The sequence below is a fragment of the Lates calcarifer genome, unplaced genomic scaffold (assembly GCF_001640805.2).
Source record: "Lates calcarifer isolate ASB-BC8 unplaced genomic scaffold, TLL_Latcal_v3 _unitig_5195_quiver_838, whole genome shotgun sequence".
NCBI classification, from domain to species: domain Eukaryota; kingdom Metazoa; phylum Chordata; class Actinopteri; family Centropomidae; genus Lates; species Lates calcarifer.
This window is the reverse complement of record NW_026117355.1, coordinates 1-18,832: the sequence shown is the minus strand read 5'-3', so window position 1 is coordinate 18,832 and position 18,832 is coordinate 1. Positions and strand designations below refer to the sequence as shown.

General features: G+C 39.6%; 1 long non-coding RNA gene across 1 annotated transcript; it reads right to left on the bottom strand.

Moving 5' to 3' along the window:
- Window positions 1–733: 733 nt before the first annotated feature.
- LOC108873911 (uncharacterized) lies at window positions 734–14,072 on the bottom strand. Its single transcript, XR_001959578.2, has 5 exons — window positions 14,001–14,072; window positions 13,394–13,468; window positions 7,764–12,470; window positions 1,253–1,332; window positions 734–1,157 (listed from the first exon to the last, which is right to left on the bottom strand). It is a non-coding gene; the product is annotated as an uncharacterized LOC108873911 (long non-coding RNA).
- Between the last annotated feature and the right edge of the window lie 4,760 nt (window positions 14,073–18,832).

The following is an 18,832-nucleotide window of genomic DNA, read 5'->3' as shown; positions in this document are numbered from 1 at the left end:
AAAATTATAAATCTATGCCCAGGCGTTTTTTTGTCTATGTAGGCTTTAAAGGGTTAAACAACAATTTACAAAGACACTGTCAGCTCCATGGGACCCTCTGCTCACATACAGCTCACCTGGGTCACACAGACTGAGGGCAGCAGCCTTCCTCAGCTTTGACTTTGCTAAAGACTGTGTTGGATGTAGGATGTTGAAAAGCACTATTCCAGCTCTGTGTTGGGTGCAGTGGATTTGTCTGGAAGAATATGGCACTATTGACACAAATGAATCTTTGCAGTATTTACTGACATATCAATGGCAATCTTAACTTGTTAACATGTTAATTTAGCATTTCTGGTAAGTTCATGTTGGTGAGTACAGATTGAAATATTTATGGAATAGCACACAGTTGAATGAGCATTCAGTCATACTTGGTCAAAAAGGCAAACAATTCTATATCAGTGGGTGCTGAGATGGCAGCTGAGATTTCACTTGAGCCTCTCAATATTCAGGGATGATTTCACACTGTTGTAATGTTGACAAAATAAACAGTTTACTAGTATTGTATTTTAGTTGTGTGATTTGTGATAAAGAATATTAAATGCTAGAAAAGTGAGAAAATGGATTCTGTAACATTTATCAAATTGCTATAATTGCTATAAATAACAATTTCAATAAAGAATAACTGATGCTTTTTATAATAATTATTTTATGAATAATTGTTTATATGCAGTATCTTCAACAAATAAAACTACCTTCATTTAACCTTTGTAATACACTTAAATCACTTCTTTGTGGTCATGTAATTAATGTAAATAAATTGTGAATATGTGGATGAAATACTCAAATCATTTACTTATGTAAACCTCAATAACACTGCGTTGTTGTACACAACTGGCTGTAAAATGACCTCAGGTAAATTACTATTTCTTCAGAAGAAAGTAGTTCCAATAAAAACTGTTGACAGTAATCTAAATCAATATCATTAATCACTATAATCAGTATTACAATAATCTCAATCAAATCACAAGTCTTTATAAATGTAATCACAAAACACACTTTTTGTTGTCACTTTGTATTTCAAACACTTGTTTTTGAACAGTTTGAACATGAGAAAAATCTTTGTAGAAACATGTTTCACTTGTAGTTTGTGAAGTGGCAGGTCAGAGTTTTCTTGGCTGAAAAGGAAAACACAAGAAGAGAACAACTTTTCAGACCAGTCTCAAGTTATTACAGGGAAGTTAAGCTGCTTTCAGAGACATTAGCTTCCTACCTTTTATATGTGAGTGTTCATTCTTCGTAATGTCCTCCACCTCCTCTCCTCTCTTCTCCACCTCCTCTGTCATTATCTCACTAAACAAACAACAGAAGACAAACAGGTTGTAGTTAAAAACTTCAAATAATGAACTTCATAAAAACTGATAATAACATTAGATAAATGGATGTTTACATTTTACATGAGAGGGTTTACACTTTATAATGCCCTCCACCTCCTCTCCTCTCCTCCACTCTGATTTTCCTCTTTTCTTTCCTTTTCTCGTCTCCTCACTCTCTTCCTCAATCGTGTCTCCTCTCCTCTTTCTAAAAAATGCAGATGGGGGATAATAGTTACATTTTCAGTGAATAAATGTGAACAGAAGGATTCTTCCTGTGTATCATGTAGACAGTATGACATAAACAGATGACATAAACAGATGTTTTTCTTTCTTGGTTTTTCTCTTGGTGGTGGTTCACTTTTCATATTGTCCTCCACCTCCTCTCCTCTCTCTAGAAGAAAAAAGACAAAAAACAAAAATGTAGAAATCAGGTAAACAGAAGTATAATAATTCATCATTGCACGAAATCTGATAACAAGAAATATTTACCTTTTACATGAGAGGTTTTACACGACATGTTGCCCTCCCACCTCCTCTCCTCTCCTCCCCTCTCGTCTTTTTTCCTCATCTCTTCATGTCTCTTCCCTCATTTTTTCTCCTCTCTACAGAAATAAATGACAGACAAAAGGGATTAACAGTTAAGAACTTCAAATAAAGAATTAAATGAACTTAGAATCTGGTAATAACAGTAGATAAATGGATGTTTACCTTTTAGATAAGAGGGTTTACATGTCATCTTGCCCTCCACCTCCTCTCCTCTCACTCTGATTTTTCTCTTCTCTTTTCTCATCTCCTCAGCCTGTCTTCTCCTCTTCTCTTTAAAAAAACCCTTTCCTCCCTCTGCAGAAATAAATGACAGACAAAAGGGATTAACAGTTAAAAACTTCAAATAATGAACTTCATAAAATCTGGAAATAACAGTAGTAGTAAATGGATATTCACCTTTTACATGAGAGGGTTTTCATGTCATGTTGCCCTCCACCTACCCTCCTCTCCTCTCCTCTCCTCTCCTCTGTCATCATCTCTCTGAATGAATAACAGAAGACAAACAGGTTGTAGTTTAAAACTTTAGAAATCAGGTAAACTCAGGTATCATTCATCATTACATTAAATCTGATAATAACATGAAATATTTACCTTTTATATGAGAGGGTTTTCATGTCATGTTGCCCTCCACCTCCTCTCCTCTCCTCTCCTCTCTCGTCATCTCTCTAAAAGAAAAACAGAAGACAAGCAGATTGAGCTAAAAACTTTAGAAATCAGATAAACAGTGATATAATTCATAATTGCATGAAATCTGATAATACCATGAAATACTTACCTTCTTCTTCTGAAGGACTCCTCCTCCTCTCCTCCCTGTCGAACATCTTACCTTTTCCTTCCTCTTCTCTTCTCCCTTCTCTTCCTAAATTATTTCTTCCTTATTGTAATAATTTCTTCTCTAACATAACTACACATGCTGCCTACATGCTAACTTTCTACAGCTGACCCCTGCCATGAGGCCCTCGTCACTGCAGACTCCTGTCGGTCTAGGGTGGGCGTTGACAGACATGTGAACCTCCTTGACATAGTGTCGTCATCCTTTTCTTTCTCTGTCACAAAGCAGCTTCACAGGGAGGTCGAAACACGTTGGAGGTTCACGCTATCCCTCCCAGATCACACTCGCTCTGTGCAGACACCCTGCCTGAGTCATGGTGCAGCAACAAGAACACCATTCTCACGCTGCATGGCCCCTCAATCAATTTAATTCAAACTAATTCAAAGCAAATCACAGAAGTTCAATACAAAATCATTCACAAAAAATGTAAGGAAATTAAAATGTATAATGATAACGACGTAACAACTCTGGCTTACCTGGAGACCCACCTTCAGCATTAATGGTCCTTTTGCACCCCATGGAATCATATGGCTCCCTCCTCTCCATGAAGGACCGGGCATCCTTCACCCACTGCGGTTCAGGCTGGTTCCCAAACAACCCAGGTGGACTGGTTGGCTCAGGTGGTCCAGGGGGGTGCACCTTGGAAGGCTCAGTGGGCGACTCGTTGTCTGGAGACGAGCACCTAGACCAGGAGTGCAAAAAATCAAAGCACAGAGAGAATGAAATACAGCTGATGGGTGGCTCAGGTTGGTCCGGAGACGAGGAGCTAGAAGAGGAGGAGGAGAGAGGAGAGAGAAAAGGGAGAGGAGCCAGAGGAGGAAGCAGAGGCATCTGATGGGGGTGCTTCCAGAGGCTCAGGGGGCAGCTGAGGGTCCCTCCTTGGGATCGTCTGGGGAGGAGGTCCTGATGCCTCAACAGGCCAGAATGAGCAGCCTGGTAAGGAGAGAGAGAAGGGAGAGGAGCCAGAGGAGGAGGCAGAGAGAGGTGAGAGGTGAAGCTGCTGCCCCCGGGACCTTATGGAGGACCACCTGAGGGATGATGGAGCGGCTGGGGACAGGAACAAGAAGCGCTGTCCAGGTGTCCTGCTGCATCTGAAGATCGAAACATACAAAACAAAAGGTACCGCAATGCAATAAAACTATAAAATAAAATGAACCATAAACATAAATGACATGTATTATGTCATACTAACACAAAGTACATTATCTTTTTTTAAAACAATCCATTGATTGCTCAGTGTATATAATGTCAGAAATTAATAAAACAAACAGCAAAAAAACTAGCAAATATTGATTTTTGAGAAGCTGGTATAAGTGATTTTTTGTGTATAAAAATGTTGAGATAATTAATCAATTATCAGAATTGCTGCCAATTAACTTTCTGGCAATCCACTAATTGATTAATCAATTATTAAGTAAATGTAAGTGGTTTATCAGGTCGGCACATATCACAGTTCACAATCTGACGTAAAACTGAATAATATCTGTGTGCCGTTCTGTGTAAAATACATCAAAAATATTTTCAAATTAAAAGCCATTGTCACTACATGTATTACTTATGGTGTGAGCGAGAAGATATACAAACGTTATTTTTATTTATAGGGTACCTCTCAGCATGCTAACAGTTCAAGGTGATTGAAGGATTGGTGATTGGTTTCTTTGGGCAAACTTAAGACAGTCAAAGTCAGTCCCATTTGGCTAATTTACACCGGTAGTTAAAAAATATTTCCAATATTCGAAGTCAATGTTGGACTCAAAGGCAAATGCATTGAAAACAACATGGTTTTATAATTTGAAAAAAAATCTCACTTTTTCCAAGTAAAAATCCTCGTTGGTGACAGTAGCTGTCAGGTAGCTGCTCGGGTGCAATGAGAAGTCCTTGTTGAAGTCTCTTTCCTCAATGTAATTGTCTCTTTTTTCAAAGAACTCCAGTGCAAATAGAAAGCCAACAGTTTTCTGACCATCTGGAGTTTGTTTGTGTTTAAAAGATGATCGGTTCTGAACAATGCACCTTAAAAAAAACCATGGTAACAATGGAACCTTCAGGTATGTTCTAATAGCACGGGCGTTCTGGCAGAACATCTCACGGTTTCATCCAATCAACATGGCGACGCCCGAAGAGAAAAACACAGTTCAAGCTCACATGGACTCACAGTGAGTCCCGCCTCTGAAAGTCCTCCTGTCTCTGCTTCTGCTCGCTCATTAACCTCAGAATGAAAAACTGCTGTCTCCACACTGTAAATGCAAACATTGTCTGAAGATTGACTAAAGATAAAACAGTGCATTTAACTTAATTCATACTAGTTTTTTAAATTTACTTGCTCACATTGACTTTTCTGTACTTTTGATCAACAAACTAATTTAATTCTATGTACTTGGTGTAACTGAGTGTGTAGCTTGGTTTGCGGTATGAGACCTAAGTTACAGAACTGTATCCCCCTTGCGCATGCCCATTTCCGGTTGGTGCGCATCTACCACTTCAAGCACGAGGCCAACTCGGGGAGCAGTCAAAGCCAGCACAGAAGGTGAAGTTGACTGGTAAGTGTAAAGCTTTTGTTTATAATCTTGTCAATATAATTTATTTTTTGGAATTTATAGTTGTTCGAAGAAACCAGCCTGCAACTCCGGCTCTTCGACTTTCTGAGGCATTGGCATGTTAGCTTGTGTATGTGTGTGTGTGTGTACGTGCGCACGTGTACACAGAGCAGACGTTAAAAATTTAGCAGCAGTTCAACGTGAGTGAATCCGAATAAAAGTGCTTTTCACTTTGTCTAAACGACCTGAAATGAGCCCCAGTGTATTGTAAATCTACAGCATATCTCCACCTGTTGCTGCACGTGTCCCTATGTCTGTTAGCTGCTGTATTAGCGTGCACTGCTAATTTAGCTGTTTTTCTTAACCAGTTAATTTAACGGCTGTGGAGGGAGCAGCTCGGTGCTTCACTTACAGGCAACAGAAGTCAGTGTTAGTTGCACTCATGCTCGTGCTGGGGTTTAAACCTTGGCTAAAGTCAGTCCAGAAGCTGTGTGTAATGTTAGTTACGTTAAAGTTTGTTTGTAGTTTGTAGACACAACATTCAAACTGAGATCCTCTTCTCTGGCTCAACTGTACGTGACCCTGCCCCTTACAGCAGTCAGACCTGACCCAGTAAAGAAAAGAGAGTACAGTCCCAGTGAAGTGCTGCAGCAGCTGGCGTGTTAAATTTCAGCTTCTGTTAACTTGGGTTATGGGGAAAAACACTGTAATACCTTCAAATGAAATTATGGACACAGATGTTGAAGACCTCTAGATAAAATATCATTTGACTCTCACTGAATAATTACAGTATTTTGTTGAATTCTGACACCTTGCTCTGGCTAGTGACTTAACCCAGTTTGTTTTATTTCATGTTTTATTTTCAAGTAATACGTTTTACCTGCATAAGGAGATTTTCATAGACATTGCTGTCTGTTTTATTGCACAAATTTGAAAACAATTGAAACAAAATTGATGACATAACTGTTAAAATTGTACTTAGTGATAGTGATAGTAATATTTCTTTTATGTTTTTTTTTCCAGTTGGTGGCAGTTTGACAAGACATATCCTCCATCACCAAGACTTTGTTGGCCACCAGGTCACCAGATTCTCTTACCCAGCCAGACTAGCTCAGCAACCGCAGCTTTTTGTCTCACTAAAAATCCATTAGAGATGGTATTGTCACTCAGTAATTTTTTATGTCATGTTTATTTTTGTGTCTTAATTTGATCCACCACTGCAAAATTATTATATTAAAAATGTTTGTTAGAAAGCAGAATGGGAACCTTACAAGCTAACATCTCAAAGGGCAGGTTGTTAATATCAAATATTTTAACATTAGTCATTATTATAGGTGGCCACTGTCTCTTTTAGTCAAACTTATTGTTGTATTTCATGTGTGTAGTGTCTCTTGGAAGAGGCATGCAGTGGACATGTAGGTTTTGCACTTTTGTCTCTCCAAAACGAGGCGAGCTATTAAAGCATTACAGATTAAAGCATGGTGGCTTCACAAGAACCTCCCCAATACCATGTCTTCATCAGCAGTGTATTTGCACATTCAAATCATTTAATGGACTGAAGGTTCATTTATCCAGATTTCACTCACTGATAACCAGTGAAAAAGGTGATGTGCAAACATTTAATTGTCAAATGTACGAGTTTAATGAGCCCTGCAGTGAAAATGATTTTTTTTCACATTTACACCAGCATCTGAAGTTGATGGAAAAAGTGCAGTGCCCCTATCTGGATTGTGATTTTGAGACAAATGTCTATTCTACTTTTAACACACACAAAAGTAGGAATCATGACCAGGAGTATTCTACAACTACTAGTCTGCAGTTCAAACCAGGAATAGCTGTGCAGCTCTGTGGCACTGAGGAGAGCACTTCTCTCCCAGCTGAACCTGTGTCAGCTGATGATGTCACTAGTTTAGAAGAGGAACTGGCAGATGTTGGTATGGACATTAGTGACCTTGACTCTCAGCTTGAGCACAATTTACCCTCCCTTTTCCTGAAAATGCAGACAATATTGAACATATCTAAAGGTGCTCTCCAAGAAATGATCCAGCAAATAGGACAGGTATTCCAACTTTCAGAACCGCTGATGTTTTTTGTGGTTGAGAAGATACTCAGACGCCATTACCCTGATATTGATAATACTGTTGGAGGAGGTTGTCCGAGCAGTGACTGACACAAATGTATTTTTGAAACACACATCAACTGGAGGCTCGCTTTCAACCTCCTTCAAACAGGAGAGCAACTTACATAGTGAAAGAATTTCCTGTCGTGGAACCTGTGGAGTTTGTCACTGCTTAAAATGCTTCAGGCACTGTTGAGCAAAGATGATGTTTTAGACAAGGCTCTCACCACCAGCAGTTCTAAAGTACCTGTGCATTCAAGATCTGATAAAAAAAAGAAGTACATCTCTCTTGAGACACTAAATTAGTCCATCAAAGAATTCCCGTACTTCTTTTCTGATAAAACGGACAAAGCCCAACCAGTTCCAAAGACATTTACCTCAAAGAAGACAACAGGAGGGAATGGTCATGAAAACTGGTGTTAATCAGATTGCTTCCTTTAATGACTGGGCATCATGTACCTGAGGGAGATGAAACATGGGAGGTGCTCATGTCCTTGAATTGGTTGTATCTCTGAGATTCACAAATGAGTCTTTGTTCTATTTAGAGTCTAAAGTGTCAGATCACAGAGAGTTACTACTGAAAGTTTTTCCAGATTGCAGACTCCGTCCAAAGCATCACTTTATTGAGCACTATCCCTACTTGACAAAAGTCTTTGGACCTTTCATAGACATGTGGATGATGAGATTTGAAGGGAAACACAAGTTCTTCAAAAAAGTCATCCATGAAACTCAGAACTTCAAAAATGTTCCCCTAACTTTGGCGAGGCAACATCAAAAGATGATGGCATACCATTTGGACTGTGCTTCCTTTTTTAAACCAGCACTCAAAGCAAACAGAGTAAAGAGCATAATGATTTCTTAACCCCCTCCCAGGGAACATTCAAGACATGTTGCACCAAATTGTGGTCTCCAAAACACAGTCCTGTCAGCTCTGTCTGTCAATATTGATGGAATGAACCACGCTTCAGATATGGTGGTTTCTGTAGGTTCATGTGGAGGCCTTCCAGAGACAGATTAAGCAAGTGCTAGTGCTTAATGCAGACACTGTTTTCTTGTGCAAACCAATGATAGCATGGTATCATGAGCACCTTCGTGCTTATGAATTGACACAAAGCAGCACAGGCTTGGTTGCAACTCAACTGACTGAGTTCAGTGATGGTTTTTCTCCAGTGTACCGAGTCAGAGGTACATTGTTTGTTTCTTTGAAACATTACATATTATGCTAGCTGCACTGACTTTATGCCTCTCTTCTTTGCAGAATGATGTAACAGAAGTGGCCAATCAGTCATCGTCACTGATTGTGACATTAGAAGAGTCAGTCTTGATCAAAAACCAAGTGACCTTGAGGCTTTGTTGGATCACTTGAAAGTTAAACTGGCACTACCATATGACTTTAATCTACAGTTTGAAAACCCACTGTATAACAATGCCCTCTGCAACCTGACAGATGTGTCAGAACTGACACAGAAACTGAAAATTATAAATCTTGAGTCCTTCTCTTTGGTTTCTAGCACTGTCCCCACCAAGCACATCTGATACAGATATACTGTATACAAGTAAAGAAAAATCTCAGCTGATGAGGCCAGATCCTTGGCCTTCTGAATTTGATATTCCAGAATTCTCTGTGGATGTAAATTTCCTACTGAGACAGGGAGACCTTGCCTAAATGAGAGCTGGAACTTGGATGGATGTTACCCGGGACATGAAACATGTGATCTTAGAGAGACTTGCAGAGACAATGTACAAGCACACGGCATAGCCCACAGAGGAACACTGTCGAGAAGTGGCCTCTGCACTGATTGCAAAACATCCTTGTTTGAAAGAAGCTGGATCACCCACTGGATATTGCAGTTGGAAGAATAGCATTAAGTTCAAGATGGGGAATTTCCATACAAAGATGAGAAGATCATGACTGAGGACACACCACCATCGATTAACAGCATTGCCATCATCCTTGAAGGAAACATCGTCATGGATGAGATTCCCACAACCTCTCAAGCACTTTGTCTTCTGTTTGGCTTAATATACGCACTCCATCTGGATTACCCCAAAGGTATGAAGAACACATTTGAGTTCATCCAGAAGATATTGTTGAACCTTTGACAACAAAAGTTCAGCCCAAAACTGCAAACATTAAAAAAATGCTTTTTCAGGCTAGATGTTGCGGCTGGTGATAGCCATACTGGTTGGCTGTTTTGTGGTTTGTGAATGAGAGTGAGCATGATGATGATTGCCTTAACAATTAAACCAAAAATTATACTTTTACTTGTGGAGCTGCAGAGGTCTCCATATTGTATTCTCAATAATTAAGAAAATAGGTACAGAAGTACAGAACACAGTGAGAATGACCCCTCTCACAAAAAATAGGAATCCTTTCAGTGACTGTCAAGAATAGCAGTGGGGGTTTTTGTTTGTTTTTGGGATCTGTCTTATTTTGTTTCATACCCATTTGGTTCAGTATTATGAGTGCACAGTTACTGCTCCCTCATAATTCCAGAAAGGGAGTACCGCCTGTACTTGAGGGACCAACAGTAAAAACAAAAAGAAAAAAGTTAAAGACCAAAAGTAAAAGTATGTACTGAGATGTATGCTTTTTGTATTTGTTCACTGTTTTTCACATTTGCGATTAGAAAGCAAATGCAGCAGAAGACATCCTTATGTAGGTCACATGATCCCGCCATCAGTGCAGGTGTTAAGTAATGTCCAGTGAGTAAAAACTGTTGAAAATGAACATAAAGTATGTTATGTTAAGTATGTTAAAATGATATTAAAATGTAGCGTACATCTGCAACACAGGTTGAATATATGTCAGAGTTGTTAAATTGCTAAGCGCTGATTTGCTGCTGCTTGAAAGATATATGTACAAGTTCAGTCGAGGTTTTATTCAGGTTTTAAACTTTTACAGACTAAATGTTGCCAGGTCTGTTTGTTGCTGTGAGACATTTAGGAAAGTGTCGAGTGTGAATCGAGAGCCTTCTGTTAGCTTACACCCAGACCAATCAGCACACCTCACACACATTCATTGTCACTCTTAAGTCTCACTCATTCTGTTGTTTACAAATGCAGACAAAATAAATTTTGGTGTTCATAATGCCATTTTGTGAGTCTTATTTTTTAAGTTAGATAAACTAAGGTATGTTAAGTGAATTTATCTAAAATTAAGTGCTACTCACTTACTTTGACACATTATATTAATTTCATGTGACTTATCTTTATTGAGTTCTTGTCAATCTTATTGAAGTGGATTACACTAAGATACCCAAAGTGTAGCATATTACAAATTTCAAGTAATGCCCACTTGTTTTGGCAGAAAATATTAAGTTAATTTGACTCAAAGTATTTGAGTTTTAACAACTTGATTTAAATTTAACTATACTGAGATACATTAAGTGCTCACAACTTCAAAAAAAGTACAGCTTACTTAATTGTAATAATTTCACAGTACTTCACACAATTAAGTTTGTTTACTTACTTTTGCCAAGGCTATTTTTTTTTAAGTAAACTCAACTTGTTAGAATTTACAGTGCAGTGAAAGGAGAGGAGAAAGTCAAATCTCAGCCACTTTAATACGATTATTAGTCAAATTGTAATGTTCATTAACAGTCGGGATGTATGGAAACGGTCAGCTGCCGAGGGGGGATCTTTGTCCCTTCTGTGGACTCACAGTGAGTCCCGCATCTGAAAGTCCTCCTGTCTCGGCATCTGCTCGCTCACTAAGCTCAGAATGAAAAACTGCTGTCTCCAGTGAAAGGAGAGGAGAAAGTAAAATCTCAGCCACTTTAATATGATTATTGGTCCAGCACCTAAGAGTCACTGAATAAGTTGTCATTAGAACCGAGCTGACTCTTTTGTGCTCTTTTGTGTTTTGTAGAACTTGTACAGGTGTGGAATAAGATTGTGCAATGCAAATTCTGACATTAAAGAGACCTCCATGTAGGACCTGGTAGTATACTGTGTGACCCTGATGACTTGGATGTCTTGAAATTCTATACAGGAAAACTGTTGTGAATTGGAAAGAAGTGTTGGTTATTTCAGAGCCAAAGCACCCCACCAACCACCAACTCTGTGTTAATGTAGAGTACTACATATTTTTACAGTAAAGGGACTTTAAATGTAGGACCTGGGCTATAAGTTATATGTTAGTCTGATGACTTGGATGTCTTCTAATTTATATAATAGAAGACTGTCCTACTTTATGATCCTTCTTGGTGTATTATGCCTGCAGTACTAGAACAGACAGTATGGTGTGTAAGTGTGTAAGTATTTAAGAGACTGTCTATAGGGACTTTAGCAGTCTTATGGCCTGTGGGATAAAGCTGTTGCAGAACCTGGCTGTTCTGCTTTTAAGGCTCGGATACCTCCTGCCAGAGGCCATCACAGAGCACAGTCTATGGTGGGGGTGTGTGCAGTCTCTGGTGATGTTGATAGCCCATGACAGACAGTGTTTCTGTCTAATCTCCGCGATGGGGGGAAGAGAAGTCCCAGTGATCTTCTCCGCTGTCCTAACCACTCTCTGTAGGCACTTCCAGTCTGCAGCCATAGATGCAGTTGGTCATAATGCTCTCTACAGTGCTTCTGTAAAAAGTGATGAGGATGGGAGGGGGAAAGTGTGATCCTCCAGAGAAAGTGCAAACACTGCTGCACACGCTTTGCCAGGGACCCAGTGTTTACAGTCCAGTTTAGGGTATCTGTGATGTGGACCCCCAGGAACTTTGTGCTTCCCACTACCTTTACTGCCGTGTTGTTGATCAGCAGTGGTGAGTGGCCAGGCTGGTTCTTCCTTAAGTCAACAATGATTTCTTTTGTTTTTTGACGTTTAGGATCAGGTTGTTGCTCCTGCATCAGTACTCCAGCTGTTCCACCTCCTCTCTATAGGCCCAGTCGTCATCATTCTGGATGAGGCCCACTAACATCGTCTCATCAGCGTGTCATATAGTAATGACATGAGAGCAGCGAGAGTGGCAGTATAATAACACTTCAGATAATACAAATAGTAGTAGATCCATAATGATGGGGCTAATGATCAGAGCAGCAGGTGACACACAGCTGCACATGAGACTCCATAGCTCCAGAGACACAACAACCTGGAGAGAGACAGAGAGAGAGAAGAGAGAGAGAGAAAGAACAATTGTTAAGTCAGTGAAGTGGTGGGCATGTACATGTCTGTATCACTTTTGGTGTGACATTAGTATGAAGTCTGTGATAAGTGCAGATGAATAAAAATGCTTTGTGTTGATCTGATGCTGTCCTTTTGTTTTTTGTTTTTTTGGAATATTGCTCATTGAGCTTAAAGCTTCCAACAGGGCTCCCTGAGAGACTCCTGGCAGTCTGCCAAGCCTTGACTTGTGCATATAAGTAATTCTGATCTATGTGAAATATGTCACCCACTCTGTCAGTATAGTCTACTGTACATTGTACAATGTAGATCTTCCAAATTTGAGCTAAAGCAGATTCGTGCTTCAAAGCAATAAATGTGTTTTTCACAAAGCTCTTTACTTGCACCAGGTTCTTTCACTCAAAACCTTCTCTTTTCTTATGCACTTCTCTTTTCTTATGTGCACTGCTCTCCTCTCTGCTTTATTCCATGATCTCTGCACCCTTACTCAGCGTGGCTCTAAAAATAACAGAAAGAGCAATGTAGATTGAATAACTTTAAATGAACAGATTTTAGTGTACAGGCAGCAGCTACAGCACTTTAATGTAGTTTTAAGGAACTACTGTTTCTGGACTCTGATCTACAACAGTAAGAGACAAATATTAGAAATACATTAGGACAGTAATTTAACTGACATAAACTGTGTGACAAAACTATACAACAAACAGAAGGTTGAGATAGTGTTTTGTATTGTAATTCACAGATAAAATGGTAAGTAGTATTCTATTTATCTTTTGTCTGCTTATTTACTTATCATTTAACCTGATGGGTTAAAGCATGAAAAACAACCAGCAGAGTCCTTTGCCAAAAGGCAGGAGTTTTGTAAATTTCATAAAATGCTATTTAGCTCACTGTCTGTATGTCGATTGCCATCCTTAGTACAGGGGTCAGGTCTGTTTTTGCAGGCTGAGAGGTCACAACCTCCATCTGAAAAGCAAGAGCAATCAAAATGTGACCCCTCATCCTGTACAATGTATAAAAGGAAGACACAGTGAAAACATGTAAGTGCATCTGTAAAGAGGGCTCAAATTATTGATCTTTGACAGTTTACACCACAGGTATGCACTGATGTCACTTTTATAGGTCATACTAGCCCCTTACCATGTCTAAGTATTCAGCCAAACCCACCATCACTACAGTGAATGTGGAGTTCTGTTTAAATATTTAAAATGTCAGTTCAGTTTTGTTTTAAGAACAATGAAACAGTTCAAGAACACCTATTTTTACTGTTTGTGCCTGTATGTATACAGTTGGCACTGGGAGATACAGTGCACAACTCCTGCTATCAGAATATCAAGGGATATGAAAGAAATGAATGTTGTCAACCCACTGCATGACTTTCACTCACAGTCAGGAGGAACCTAATGCTAGCTTAGAAGTACATGCTTTTTTGACCAGTTTTAAAGAACTTAGCCACTTCTTTCACTGTCTTCATCAGTTTTGCCTTCTTTATCTGTACCTGAGTGCCCCTATTCACTGCAGGGGTCAGTTCTGTTTTCAGGGGATGAGTCAGCACCAGCGTCTGAAAAACAAGAAAACAAAAGTGACACCTCATCCTGTGCAGTGTATAAAAGGAAGATATAGTACTGCATCAGTACATAGTATCAACTTTACAAGAGTTTAAACAAACTAATGAAATGTATTTCAACTGTTTTTTCCCGTAGAGTCTGTTCCAATATTGAAACTGTCATGGGTGTTAATTCAATCCTGTGTTTTAGCACTGAACTCATAGTTAGAGATAATGTGCTAGACTGCAATATATTCAGAGGTGTGCCGGTTATTCTAGTGAAGAGTCTACATCAGGAGTTAAGATTTCATAAAGGCACACCTGTGTTGGCCTCACAGTTATTGTTTCCAGGACCTAACAACAAAAGAAAAAAAAGTTATTTCATGTCATCTTCTGAACATGAAGATCTTATGAGCAATTTAAACAAAATAATTCCAGTCACCGGCAACAAGAAGTTGTGTTATACAGTGCCCCTATGGAAAGCCGTTTGAGCATTTATTCCATATCCCTGATATCAGAGGTCAGTTTCCTCCAATAATTAGGTCTTTGTTGGGACTAGTTGTGCATTTGGTTGCACTAGTTCACCATTTTGTCTTACTAGTTGGACAAAAACTCGTACTAGTCACTCTTTTGCAGAAACTGGCACTTTTGTTGAAGTATTTCCATCAGAAGTCTTACTCTTGACACTGAGCACTGCACTAGTAGCACCAAAATCCTGGGCCAAACTACACTGATCACAAAAATGAAAGGAACACTTAATGATCACAGTATAACACCAAGTCAGTTAAATTTCTGTGATATCAACCTCTCCACTTAGAAAGCTGAAACAATTGTGAGTCAGTTCCACCTGCTCTGGTGCAATTGAAAGCTGTTGCAAGGAGGTTTGCTGTGTCTCCCAGCACAGTCTCAAGAGTGTGGAGGAGATACCAGGAGATGAGCCGTTAAACAAGGAGAGCTGGACAGGGCTGTATAACGGCAACAGCCCAGCAGCAGGACTGGTATGTGCTCCTTTGTAACTAGTAACACCTAACTAGTGGAAAATACTGATGCCTGATACCAGGGATATCAAATAAACGCTCAAACAGCTTTCTGTAGTGTCCCAGACATTAATCGTTTAGTACTACATTCATCATCTTATAACATTAAGGCACGTCATATATCAATAATATATTGCATTTAAAATTGCTTCTATATATTTCTTGTATGAATAACAACATGAAAAAACTGAATTGAGCATTGATCACCTTTTCATAGTAAATTAACTTACAGTCCACTCACACTGTACTGTGCATATTTGCTTTTAGTGAACTTGATGAACATATTTATCAGCATTTGTTGAGTTTTTCCAATTTTTTTCCCAAATCTAAAGCATTATAGAAAATCAAAACACATATAGTGCCAACTTGAAATAGCTGTGCCATACTGAGATCATGTGTGAGATCACGTTTAGAGAGGCTAGGAACACTTTTCAATGTATTTAGAGCCAAACCATGGCTTCCCACATGAGGCAGTTTGAGAGTGTAGGAATTACATGTCATCAAAAATAAAAGGAAAATGATCAAATATATTTTACAAGCCATAGTTCTGGCAAACAAACATTATATAAACAAATGTTTAACAAAACCTCGAACAGAGCTACAACTGCTCTCTTGAGTTATATTTAAAATTTACCAGAAAAGGGGGCGCTAGCGAGCAGGCGATGGAATAGGCAGCACAAGCAACATGCTCTGCTGAATTTCGGGTTAAAAGTTCTTTATAGGCGCCTTTCACAAACTGCAAACTGCAACACATTGCTCTGAGTTAATCCCTTTTTAGTATAGCTTATTTTTACTGTGATGCTGTAGCGCAAATGGCCTACAATTTGCGAAAATTTGAGTTCACCGGAGGAGCCATCGCAACTGGGCCCAAAGCCTCAAGCTCAAGTAATTCGCCACCCAGGTGTAACACACCTGAACCTGAAGACCAAATGGACGTCGCGGACCTGAAAGCAGAAATTCTCACGGCATCGAAAACGGACATAGTTATGCTGCTCAGGTCGGAACTCAAGACCGCATTGGCCGAAGATTTTGAAAACATTAAATCCGAGCTACAGGCAGTAAAAACGGAGCTAGTAAACAACACTGCAGCGATTCGCTCCGATGTGGAGACAATGAAAACAACAGTGGCACACATGGAGCAGGGGCTCTCGTCATGCTCAGACGACGTGACTTCATTGCTAACAAAAGTGGGGAAACTCGAGACAGAAGTCGGTAACCTGCAGGAGAAATGTCTTGATATGGAAGGAAGAATGAGAGGCTCCAACATCCGAATCCTAAATGTTCCAGAGACCCCAGGCTCAAGCACACCGACGGCTGTCTCCAAATTACTAAGAGAAGTGCTGAAAATGGACAAAGAAGTCCTGATCGACCGGTCTCACAGGGGTCTACAGCCGAGAAGCCATGGCGGCAAACCCCGTGTCACCGTGGCAAAAGTCCATTATTATCAAGATTGTGCTGACATTCTTCGCCGCGCTAGGGAGTCCGGGCCGCTCCGGTTCAAAGGGACTGACATCTCCATTTTCCCGGACTATCCCCCGAGCGTTGTGCAGGCCAGATCCGCCTTCAGCGAGGTGAGACGACTACTTCGTGGATGAGATGGTGTTAAATACGGCCTTCTCTACCCAGCTCGACTTCGGATCACGTATAACGGAACTGAGAAGCAGTTTCAAAACGTGGGAGAAGCCACGGCCTATGTGAAAACCAGAATCCTGCCGGACTCTTCAAAAGACTGACCATAATCTGAAATGAGTGAGAATAGCCAAATTCTACATCTGGATAAGGTTGGTGCTGTCTGTTTTGTCACGCAAGCACATCACCTTGACTGATACACTCTAAAGAGCCAAATGGCTCCAGTTTGTACCAGATGAAGTAGAGAGCACCTAAAGTATCAAAACTATGCTGTTGTCCACTCTCTTATTGTATTTACAACAGATATAATTATCTGACTGGTCAGAATACAGTCGTGTGTCTTTATCAGTTTCATTTTTGTTTCTGCCTATACTCAGCACTTAGACAAAAGAAATAATTTTTTTGTCCTTTACTTTCTAAGGTGCCTCAGGCGAAACTATGTTTTACAGCAGAGCTTGTTCTTTTAGAGCTAGTATATTCTCACATAAGCACTTAAATGTGTAGATACGGTTGCGAGGGGTTTTGGAATCACCTTGTTCTTTTAGGTGAGGGTTGGGAACTTGCTGTACCTGGGTTTACAATCAAGTTTTTTTTTTCTCTTTCCCTTTTTTTTCTTTCTCCCTTGGTTTATTGCCCATGCTTATTTATTTTTTAAAGGTCCTTTCAATATTCTTGAAAGTACACATGCAGGCAGACTTAATGCACCGCTAATCTTTCTCTGTTTTGAATATGGCTACGACTAACACAAACTTTTCAAACAAATCAGCTAATTGTGACGTAACTTTTGTAAGCTGGAATGTAAAATCCCTGAACCACCCCACTAAACGAAAGAAAGTATTGACTCATTTGAGAAAATTAAAGGCGGGAATTGTCTTTCTCCAGGAGACGCATCTTTGAACCTTTGACCATTTCCGACTCAGGGGAGGATGGATCGGACAATCATATCATTCTAATTTTCATTCCAAATCTAGAGGTGTGGCCATCCTTGTTAATAAGAACATCCCATTTGTTATGTCAAAGGTTGAAACAGACTCCTCAGGGCGTTACATAATTGTAGTGGGCAGACTGTATAATACACCAGTCATCCTAGCCAATGTATATGCACCGCATTGGGATGACAGTACTTTTTTTATAAATTTCTTTACTCGTATCCCCAACATGGATACACATTATCTTATCCTCGGTGGAGATATGAACTGCACATTATCACCTACTCTGGACCGTAGCTCGCCTAGGACTGCATCCAAATCCAGTGCAGCGTCTCAACTGCAGCTCTTTCTTGATACAAATGGTATAGCTGACGCATGGCGCTTTCAAAACCCGACGACTAGAAGCTATTCCTTTTTCTCTCCGGTCCACAGAACATACTCGCACATAGACTATTTCTTCTTGGATAAAAGCCTTCTTTCACTAATAAGAAAGTGTGAGTACCAAGCCATAATTATTTCAGATCACGCTCCCCTGACTCTATGTATACCAATCTCCCATGCCAACTATCACCCCTGGCGTCTTAATACTCTACTACTTTCAGATGAAGACTTCATTAAATTTATCTCTTCTGAAATAACTTTCTTTCTGGAACATAACCAGACCCCAGGAATGTCTCCCTTAACAGTATGGGAATCTATGAAAGCGTACCTGAGGGGTCAAATAATGTCATATAGCGCACAACAAAGAAAACGTCACAATATGAAACTTGAACAGCTAACAAATGATATTCTCAAATTAGATACTGTACTAGCTGTCACTCCATCCGATGACTTAATGATGATATGCTTTTATATTTATCTCATCCTTTAACTAGTCTACCAATTACTCTTAACCTGCTTGAAGAATTTGGTAAAATATCAGGATACAAAATTAATCTACAGAAGTGTGAAATTATGCCGGTGAATATAGCAGCCAAGCAAATTTACTTTGGTTTATTCCCCGCTCAAAGTCAGTCCACAAAAATTTAAATACTTAGGAATTTGGATAACACATGCCATCGAAGACATATTCAAAGCTAATTTTTCACCACTATTGACTCAACTTAAGCAAGACATGGAACGTTGGAGTTTGCTCCCCCTGTCATTAGGAGGCAGAATTAACATAATTAAAATGAATGTCCTGCCCAAA